Source organism: Benincasa hispida, chromosome 11, assembly GCF_027475165.1.
Source record: "Benincasa hispida cultivar pf3 chromosome 11, pf3_genome.v1.1, whole genome shotgun sequence".
In the NCBI taxonomy this organism is placed as follows: Eukaryota; Viridiplantae; Streptophyta; class Magnoliopsida; order Cucurbitales; family Cucurbitaceae; genus Benincasa; species Benincasa hispida.
In genome coordinates this window covers 80,326,134-80,338,223 of record NC_143488.1, presented here as the reverse complement: position 1 = coordinate 80,338,223, position 12,090 = coordinate 80,326,134, and positions in this window count along the sequence as shown.

Below are 12,090 nucleotides of genomic sequence, written 5' to 3'. Positions count from 1 at the left end.
TGCTCTAGATTGAGTTGTAGGACTCAAAATAAGTTGGAATCAAAGGGAATTTGGAGAAAGCTCACTGCAACAACCCATATGAAGAACACTTTCTTCTTCAAGAATTTTTCAAAAAAATTCAATCGATTGCAACAATCCAAAATCACTCTAATCTCTTCAATATATTGCAGACTATCATGCAAAGAGATTTGCTGCATGAGATGCAGCTCATGCTTGGTGTAAATGAAGGTTGAAGATAATGGGTTTCATGGTGAGCAACTTTTAAAGATGAAGATGAAAATCTCATTTTCCTTTTGTGTAATTTTTAATTTCCAAAATCCAAAATTTATTTTGATTTTAAAATCATATTTTGTTTTTAAAATCAAAATTTATTAATTTCATAAATTAGTTTTCTAATAAAATTAATAAATATATTATTTAAACAATTTAAATAATTCTAATTAATTTAATATTCAATATTAAATTAATTTACAAATTCATCTTCATATATTTAAATCATATTTAAATATATATTCTCCAATTTCTTTTGATTTTAATTTGAACATTTCAAATTAACTTATCAAGCTACTCTATGTCTCTAGTTATCTATTCGGTCTTACCCCTGAAATAGGAGTCTTATTAAACCAACCCTCACCTATGCAAATCTAAGAGTAATCATGAATAAACAAGAGTTAATAGTTAGTTCAGGATTAAGGTCAAGTTACCCAGGTCATCGCTTTGAAATAGTCAGTCTTAAACAGTAAACAACGTTATAAAGTAAGAGTGACTAATTTTGTGGTCCGATCTTGTACAAACCCTTTTGCACAAGGACACTCCCACTCCTCATATCCAACATGAACGAATTAGGATCACTTTGTTTGTAGCACTTTACAACTCCTTGTAACAACTATAGAACGGGCCGCATCCAATAGTGTTACTAGAATAAGGTACCCAATCTTATTCATATACTATAAATCATTTTGACTATTTGCTCGAACCTGATCCACCTTTATGTCTCCACATAAAGTTCAAGTATTCATCCAATAGTCAAGGGACTTTCAGGTTTATTGGATTTCTATTCAAGCAATAGATCTATTCAATAACACCTTTATTGAATTTTCAGAATAAGCTCCATTGTTTACATACCACGAATTTTAGGATAGAAAACTCAACAAACTCTCACTTGGATTAAAACACTAATGGTAAATTATATATCTGATATATAAGATTGAGTTTTTGAGTTTTACAGAGAAATATAATAAACTAGAGCATCCCATACCCATCTTTTACCATTCGGTATCCCATACCCGATATTTCTTTCAGTTGCCCTAAGTTATCTGGTATTCCTAGGCCTACTAGGTAATTCTCAAATACTTTAACCGAGAGAATAATTGTAAACATTGTTTAGTATACAATAAGCTTTTGAATAAACTATATGAGGATGCATCTTATTCTCAATAATAGCTAGGAAGTACACTTTCCTCCCACTACATTGAGGTACTCTCAACTCTTTGAGTAAGACGCATCTTACCTGTCTCAACAACTGTTTGTTAACAGGCAGATCTAGAAATCTTTTAAACTTTCTATACTTTGATCTAGCCATTTAAATATCTGGATATTTACACATGACTTTTAACAATTTGATTCTTAACAGAAGTTGCTTGAACAAACATAATTTTTGAAAATGTACATTTCATTTATCACAAAAATATATAATTTGTTCTTTACAAGATTTATAGAAGAAGTAAAAACAAGTAGCAATTTCTCCCTTTGGATGAGCTGAGTAAATGGTCCCAGGGATAAGTTAGCCTGGTTACCTTTCTATGCTCGGCAAGATACTGAGGGTAGTGTCTCCTCCAGTGCCCTTCTTCATTGCAGTGGAAACATTTCCCTTTCTCTGCAACATTTATCCTTGTCTTTCTTTCCAGCAGGCTTCTTCTTCCCTTTCCCTTTGCCATTCTTCACAAGAATACGCTTACTCTTCAAAGATGAGATAAGTTCAGGCTTAGAGGACATTCCTCTTTTCTCGACAGTAGTAACATTTACTTCTAACTCCAGACCCTTTATTCTCAACATTGTCTGGTAAGCCTGTAGCTCAATCAACAGAGTAGTCAAGTTGTATTCAATTTTATTCATCAGTGCATTCGTACATAATTGCAGAAAACTCTTCGGAAGAGATTCTAGAATAAAATCAACTTGACTTCTCTCGTCCATGACAACACCTTTTACTTATGCCACATTAGAATGGACCATCATGTCCAGGACCTGTTCACGAACATTGGTCCCTTCTTTCATGTGAATGTTGTAAACGTATTTGATGGCATCATGCTTTAGGGTGAAGGACGGTTGTCCAAACATCCCTCGCAGAGATTCTATAATCTCTTTGGCAGTACTCATATCCTCTTTGCCAACACATCAGATAAGCTGACGAGGATATAAGCACGAGCTTTATCATTTGCCCTGACCCATCTGTCATATACATCCCAAACATTTTGGTTTGTGTTAGAGCTAGGAATGGGAGAACAATTCTCAGTTAAAACAAACCACAAATCGTCTATCACAAGTATCATGTTCAAATTTGATATCCAATTCATATAATTATCCCCGATAAGTTTATCCGACGCCAACATTTGTATTTTTCTACTCGTCATTCTGAAATTTTAAATCCAATCAAGTTTTAGCAATTTTAATAATGTACCCAAGATTATTCTTTTGCAACAATACTATAACAAGACGTTCTTGTCTAAATACTACCTCAAGAATAATTCATATTTCGATAGTGATTTAGGTACCACTTTTGGTCAGACATTATTAATACTTAATAATTCTGTAAGTGTAGACCCACTGTTTTCAGACGTCAGAGGTCACTAAGACCAAAGAAATCCTATCCATTTATGGAGCTTGAGTTGTTCTGAATCCTATGTTACAACCCTCTGAGGGGATAGCCATCGTTAAATGACTAGCAAAGGGTCGCTTAAAGCTAACCAACAGGCGCAACATAGGAATCTCACGATCCAAACTAACGGAAGAGACTGTAGGATATGTTGACACATTTCCTTCACCCACTTACTATGTACTACTTCCCCCATTCACCTTGATATTGACTCATACATCCGCTCTCCGTAGAGAGGTCACTCCCAAGGTGACATGAAGCATCATATGAATCTCACGGTGTAAACTATGTGGAGACGTGACAGTTGAAATCATACATTTGATTTCTGTTTGAACAACTTCCCCTTATTCACCAGAGTATAAATTTAAGCTAAAAACTACTTTCCGTAGGGAGGTCACTCCCAGAGTGACACGAAGTACCGCTTAAATCCAAACTGTGAACTCTTAGGGACGCGAGAGCTAAAAATAACATATCGTGTATGTTATTAATCTCCCGCTGAAGTTTTCTAATAACTTTATCATATAGAAGTTATTGACTACCACTGAAGTGTTATAATTTTTTTTTGGGTAAAATTATACTTAGGTTATTTTCCAGCTAATAAAAAAAACCCTAAGTCTATGTGGTTTATCCAAGTATAACACTTATAAATGAACTTAAACCTACGATTTCTAGGTGATAAACCCTTTTATTACCTCACATCGCTCACGAATAGTCATAAAACTGGTTACCAACGCTCAATTATTCAGCCATAATTCCCAGATAGGAGGTGTTCTATAGACCGTCAACTTAAATACCCCCAGCCTTCAACAGGATTATATACCGGTTGAGTTTGTAACCCTAGTTTTACAAGTTTAACGACCTATTTTAACTATTAAAACAAGTGGTTAACCTACGTGAGCATGCAACTGTTCTTCATTATGAATTTTAAATGTCTAACCCAATTTTATAACAGTTTATAAAACTTTAGACATGCAAAACATCCACAACATACATGTATTCAATATCTAATATAACCCTTATATTAAATACAAGAAACTCTAACATGCATACTATATATTATAACAACTTATAACTTACTTTCAATGTATGTTGCATGCTTCCTATGGTAGGATTTTAATCTAATGGCATACTATATGCACATACAAGATTATTTAATTATACCATACATCCAATGCATAAATAATTAAACACAGACTGATATGGTTTTAGTTTTGGCAAAAGCAAGCAAATGAAAGCCTAATTATTACAAAAGACAGCTTCAACATCACTCAAACCGCTCCAAACCGCTTGAACCGGACCAGCAAAGTCTGAACAAGACCAACAAAAAACCATTTGAAGCTGAACTAGATCGGACCTTAAGAGAACCGGTCGACTGGCTGCTCTTGCTCTCGCCCAAAATCTCGCTAAGGCTAATCATTTAACATTGACGATCATCGTCATGCGTTTACCTGATCGTTTGGTGTTTGCTTGATTGTTTAGCAACCAACGCATATCGCTTAACAAAGCTACGCGATCGTGTAGTGTTTGCCTTCTATCGTATAGTGTTATCGTTTAGTGCCGAAGGACACTACATGATCACTTAGTGTCCAACACTATCGTACAGCTCCATCGTTTAACATGAATAATTTACTACATGATCGCTGAGCTCCATCGTTTAGCGTCGTGTCTTGATCGTTTAGCTTGCGCCCAAGGTAAGCGATCGCTTAATGCTATCGCATAGCTCTCGATGCATTGCCCAGCTGCCGCGAATAGGTAAACGATCGCTTAATGCTATCGCTTAGAATTTCAACGCATCGTTTAGCTGTCGCACAGAGGTAAACGATCGTTTAGTGCTATCGCATACCAACTCAACGCATCGTTTAGCTCCCAATTAGAGGTAAACAATCATGGTAAGCAATCGTGCAACGCTATCGTATAGCTCTTCACCGTATCGCTTAGCTCCAACCCGAAGCTACACGATTGTGTAGTGCCATCGTATAGTAATACAATGCATTACTTAGCTCCCGAGGTACACGATCGTCTAGTGCACAACATCGTCCAACGCATGAAGCTAAATGATTGTTTAGTTTTTCTTCACAACATCTAACGCATGAAGCTAAATGATCGTTTAGTTACTGAAGCTCAACAACGATATGAACAGAGGATGATTTTCTGGAATTTGCAACTCAGCCTCTTTGCTTGTTTTTTCGAATTACAGCTTAATTTCAACTCTAATGACTCCAAATAAATTACAGACTTTTGAGAAGACATATAAGCTCATCAAACAAGAGCCAATTACAAATTTAAACGAGAAATTAAAGAGAAATTAAAGGCCAAAACTCATAAAACCATATCAATACAACAGTTTCATTTTTTCATATAAAACACCAACCAAACCAAAATTAATCCGAATTGAATACTTATATGATGCTCTAATACCAATTGTTGGACTGGTAGCAGCACACAAAAGTGAACAGGATCCATAAGCACTTTAATTCATTAATTTTGGCCGAAAAGAAAACATGCTTAAACAAAGTTTAATGGGTATCAAGAACATACCTTTGAAGAACTGTTGAAATCTTGATTTTCAACTGCAAAATCCTCAAAATCTTTGTGCAGACCACCACAAGATCTTCCTTACTATTCTCTTAGTACTCTAGATTGAGTTGTGGGACTCAAAATAAGCTGAAATCAAAGGAAATTTGGAGAAAGCTCACTGCAACAACCCATATGAAGAACACTTTCTTCTTCTAGAATTTTTCAGAAAAATTCAATTAGTTGCAACAATCCAAAATCACTCCAATCTCTTCAATATATTGTAGACTATCATGCAAAGAGATTTACTGCATGGGATGCAGCTCATGCTTATAGTAAATGAAGGTTGAAGATAATGGGTTTCATGGTGAGCAACTTTTAAAGATGAAGATGAAAATCTCATTTTCCTTTTGTGTAATTTTTAATTTTCAAAATCCAAAATTTATTTTGATTTTAAAATCATATTTTATTTCTAAAATCAAAATTTTTTAATTTTACAAATTAATTTCATAAATTAATTTTCTAATAAAATTAATAAATAATTATTTAAACAATTTAAATAATTCTAATTAATTTAATATCCAATATTAAATTAGTTTTTACACAAATTCATCTTCATATATTTAGATCATTTTTAAATATATATTCTCCAATTTCGTTTGATTCTAATTTGAACATTTTAAATTAACTTATCACGCTACTCTAGAGCTAATCCATTTCTAAGCTAGTAGGGGGACTTCGTGGACCTACAAATCATGGGCTCCAACGATCCGAGATTAATCGGCTAAATTTATTAGACTAATCTAACCCCCATTCGTTAACTAATGGGTCACTCCATTAAAACCCATAGTTGAACTCCCCCCACTGTAGATATATTATGTCCACTTGATATAACAATGATTAGTAAGTCAACCTTTCACAGGTTAGTCGTAGTAACGGTTGGGTCAATTCTCTGTTTTACTCCCGAAATTACCTCTTGTTCCTTAAGTCCCCACTGATCCCCTAATGAAAAATTATTTTGTGATACAATCAACAAAACTGAGTCCCTCTTGGGCCAATGAGAGGACGGAGCCCCTTGTTCAAGACCCAGAATGAGCACTTAAGGGAACAACCTCTTTACTATCCCTAAAGTAGGTAGAAGTGAATTCCATCTTGCACCCTATTTCCCCAACTATCTATCCGGTCTTACCCCTGAAATGGGAGTCTTATTGAGCCGACACTGTTGAGCCAACCCTCACCTATGCAAATCTAAGGGTAATCCCGAATAAACAGGAGTTTATAGTTAGCTCAGGATTAAGGTCAAGTTACCTAGGTCATGGCTTTGAAATAGTCAATCTTAAATAGTAAACAACATTTATAAAGTAAGAGTAACTAATTTCGTGGTCCGATTTTGTACAAACCCTTTTGCACAAGGACACCCCCACTTCTCATATCCAACATAAATGAATTGGGATCACTTCATTTGTAACACTTTACAACTCCTTATAACAACTATAGAGCGGGCCACATCCAATAGTGTTATCAGAATAAGGTATCCAACCTTATTCATATACTATAGATCATTTTGACTATTTACTCGAACATGATCCACCTTTATGTCTCCCCATAAAGTTCAAGTACTCATCCAATAGTCAAGGGACTTTCAGGTTTATTGGATTTCTATTCAAGCAATAGATCTATTCAATAACACCTTTATTTAATTTTCAAAATAAGTTCCATTGTTTACATACCACGAGTTTTAGGACATAAAACCCAACATGCAAATCAAAGGACCGACCTCAATGGCAGAAGTTCTCAACTCACTCAAGATTGAGGTCATGTTACCTATGGTCATCCTAGTGAAGTGAAGTCTCTGTCATGAACAACGTTATATAACGAGACGTTAACACTTCATGGTCAGATCTTATACAAACTCTTTGTAGGACGCCCCCGCTCGCATGTCCCCTACACGAATGATCAGGATCATACCATCTATGACAAGTCACAACACTTGTAACCATTCCACAAAGCGAGCTGCATATACATCAAGCGTTCGTACAAATTGTTTACAAACTACAGAACACGAGACTTTAAGACATCATCCCCAACAAGATATACTGCTGATACACTTAAAATGTGGATTGATATTATTAGATATACTATTGATTTATATCATACTTCAAGTATTTATTGACTGATATCTGATACACTCACGTCTTATATCTTATATAATACTAATACACTTGGAATATCATATTGATAAAATTACACGTGGTTTACTTCAAATAAGTTAGTAATTGAATGTTGATTGCTATTAGATATATATACGACTAGTATACTTGGAATAAGTTGTTAGATATAATGTTGATATCCTCATGTCTTACTTCAAGTATTTACTGATTGATGTCTAATACACACGTCTTCTATTTGATAAATTTTTGATATACTTGGAATATTATGCTCATGAAATGAAAAACATATGTTTAACTTCAAAATAAAATATTAATTGGGTGTTGATTTCTATTAGATATATTTTTGATACACTTGCAATATTGATTATTGTTAAATATACTATTGATTGTCAAGTTTAAAGTAAACATAACGATTAAAACTTGATTTAAATATAAATTTGATATATCGGTTATATATCTAATATACTATTAAAGCTTGAAAATTTTAATACGGTTAATGAAATACCTAAACCAGAGAAAATTTTAAAAATATACACAAAGATCTTTTATAATCGAACAAAAACAAGTAAAAAATAAAAAGCAGATCAAAGGATTGCCTTCATAGGCAAGAGTTAACAACTCACCAAGGATTCATGTCAAGTCGCTTATGGTCATCCTAATGAAATGTAAGTCTATTCTAGCAACGGTGTTATATAGAGAGACTATTCATTTCGTGGTCTGGTCTTATACAAACTCTTTTTATATAATACCCCCACTCACATGTCTGCACATGAATGATTTAGATCAGATCATTTGTAGCACTTTACAACAATTGTAACAACTACAAAGTGGGTTGTAATGTCACTAGGATAAGGTACCCAATCTTATCTACTACTGCATAATATGTAGGTTATCACTTAAACATGACTCACCTGTATGTCTCCACATACATGTTTAATTTACAAAAGATAACCTTGGATATCAGTTTATTGGTGTTTGTGGGTTAATGCAACTAAATGTCAAATAAAATATCTCTTATTTTGTTAGATAAATAAATTATTTGTATAACACATTTACAAACTATAAGACCACCACAAGACCACAAGATTTTGGACATCAACCTCAACATCATCATCTCAGTTTCCTACATCTTCAACTTCAATCTCCTACAGCAAAACAATTTTTATTGTTTTTTTTATCTAAGGTAGATACTGATAAAAGTCTACTAGTGTCTACCAACAAGATAGTGATGCATTTTTATTAGTGTCTATCAATGATAGAAACTAATAGAAGTCTATCATTGTCCATAAACATCAGAAAAAACTAGTATTTTATAAAATAATCAAACATTTTCTTTTTCTTTTGTTGATATCTGATCATCCTCCAACATTTGTGTTTTCGGAGTTTCTAAATCGACAGATGGAATAGGGTTCAACTCTTGTGTTTCAGGTTGTTGGGTTTGGATGTTAGATTCCTAGAACAAAAATGGATGTCAAATTCCTATAACAAAAATAAAAAAAATCAATCACAAAGTTAGTGAAACAATAAGATTCCTATAACAAAAAACCTCAATCAAACAGAAAGATAATGATAAGAAGAAACAATAGACAGTGATAGACACCCATCACTGTCTATCAGTACGAAAACTTGTACACAAAACTTTTCTTCATTTGGCGTTTCATTTTCAATTTCAATCTACAAGAAAAAGAAATTTTATAGTTAGTAAATGTATAGTTACAATTAAAAAATAAAATACTACATACAAAAAATTTACCTCAGATATATAATTTGTTGCATACTTCACCATCTCTTCAATATTACTGTTTTCTTCCAAAACTTGAAGACTTGAAGTAGAGCTTTATTTTTCTTCACACTCAGTTTAGACTCTTTTTCATGCTCTTGTGGAAGATTTTGTGGAAGATTTGCAAACGGAAGTCTATTCTTCAGGCCATCTATAAATGTTTTCAACAAACTTATTATTTCTTTTTGTTCTTGTTTCAATTTTTTTTTTTTTTTTTTTTTGTTCTTATTCTATTCTCTTTTGGCCTTTTTTAGTTCTTGGATTCTTCCATTATTCTTTTCGTAGTCACATTTTTTTTTTCTTCCTTCTTCAATTATTTCCTCAAGTCCTTGATTTTCCTTTTCTCTTTCTTTTTCTTTCTCCCTGCCCTCCATCTTCCTATTCTCCATATCAATGAAATATTACATGGTGTCTGATTCATATTCTTCTTTTGTTGGTTGTAGTGGAACCATACATAACTACAAGTAAATGCATGTTAAATTATTAGAAAACAATACTAGCACCATTGTGATAGATAGGGATAACAGTCTATCGTTGTCTGTCAAAGATATTCATTGATAGATTTCTATCACTGTCTATCAGTGGTAGGCAGTGATGGACTTTTATGATTGTCTATCACTGATAGTCAATGATAGACAGTGACAACTTTCTATCACTGTCTATCAGTGATAGACCACTACTATCTCTATCTATCAAATAAATGATATACAAGTGTAAATGGAAAAAAATGGAAATAAGGAACTACTTACATAATTTGTTTCGAATATGTTTTCATGCAGGATTTTCAATTCATCTGGTTGCAGACACCCCCATCTTATTATTCTTGGACCTTTACTAGAAATTTTTCTTCCAAAACCAATATCTAAAGCTGAAAGTTTTGGAATTATCTCAAAAGCCCAATATCCTAATACTAATGGGAATCCTAGTAGGTAGACATCATCCTTCTCCGTATAAGAAACTTTCTTAAAGAATTTATACGGCAGATTATAGGACAATCTTCCCCATGGATATTCTTGGAAGTGTTGTTCATTGTCCATAATATCTAAGTGTTTCCAATTAATTTTGTTGTGTTGTTGCCTAAGGTTTGCTAGTTTAACCTTAACCTTGTGATTTTTCTTAATCACATAACATTTTGAATATTCTATCTAGATCACCCCCAGTAACTTTAACATCATGAAGGAAGACAACATGTTTAAGTTTTGATACCTTGCCTCATTCTTCTAAATCTACCATAGGAAAGAAACCATAGGAAAGTATTATAGTTCACCTATCATAGACATTATGAACATTTCGTGATACATTGGGTCTAGGAAAATAACAAAGCTAGCCATGACTAAAAAAGTGTCGAAACAAAACAAATTATGTATATTAGGTATTTTTGCAAAATCTCATTTAATCCAATCAAATTTAACAAAAAAATTAATGAACCCTAATATCATTCATTTTTGCAATGATACTTCAGTGATTTAGAATAAATGCCACCTCGGGGTGTGCTGTTGTTCCTTCACTGAATTGAGACATTCTCAATTAAATATAACATCAAAATAACATTTATTCCTATAATACTTAATTCCCATTGATTTGGTCAAGAAATCATTAACTTCCTTAATATTTTCTTCTAAGTGTAACCCTTCATTTTCAACCTTATAGCCCCGCCCAAATTAGCCTGCCTCGGGGAAGAGAACATAATTGGTGCAATTGACTATAGCGGTCTTATCCATTTCTGAAATTCACTCTATCCCTTTCCATGTAAACACCTTCCTAAGGGCGACGCTCCTAAGATGCCATGAGGGTGAGCGTGGAAAAACATTACAACCTAATGAAAGAGACCACAAGATGTATTGACACACGTCCTTCTCCCACTCACTATAAACACTTTTTTCATTCACTTTGATATTGACCTATGCAAATATCTTCCTAGAAAATGACATATCATATACATCTTTTTCTTCTGACTAAGTGTTTTAGAACTAAATATCTACTAACTTAGGTAAATCTGGTTAATTAATTTAAGTAATTTATTGTTAATTTGCTCAATATAACATTTGTATTGAATATTATGACAATATATGATTATTATTTATTAAACACTTTAATAAATCTAATCATTTATTGCATGCTTATAAAATGTTTGTCTAAGTCACCTTCCAGGTCGGTTCTCAAGTAGAGGTATTTCGTTTTCGTCTGTAAATCCTCCAATCCTTAAACAGAACATTCCTTAGACAAATATTTTATAAATTTAATCTTTTATTATTTCATATTAATCTATAATATATATAAAAGTACGAATGAGGATGAAACTTTTTTTGGACACTTTTATCCTTCTGTAATTTAAAAATACCTCAAATAACCTCATGATACTCTCTTTCTATCAACTACCCCTCTCATTCTCTCTCTACCTCGTGAATATCCCATCTCACTCCTCCAAAAGTCTAATTTTCTCTCTAATAATAACTAATCCTCTCACTACTTCTTTTCTCTCTCTCATTCATCCATTATCATCCCTCTTTCTTAACCTTCCAATCTCTAACTCTTCACTATCTCTCCCAACCCATTCAAGTTCCTCCACATTTCATAATTTTTTTTTTTTTTTTTTTTTTTTTTTTTATAAATACATCATTTTATTCTTTCATTCATGCTCACATCAAAAACCAATAAGTTATATCATCTATATGATCTCAGCCAAACATTCTCCTCTTTTAGTTTTCATTTCTATTATATCTAATTTTGTTATAGATATGCTTATGTGTAAA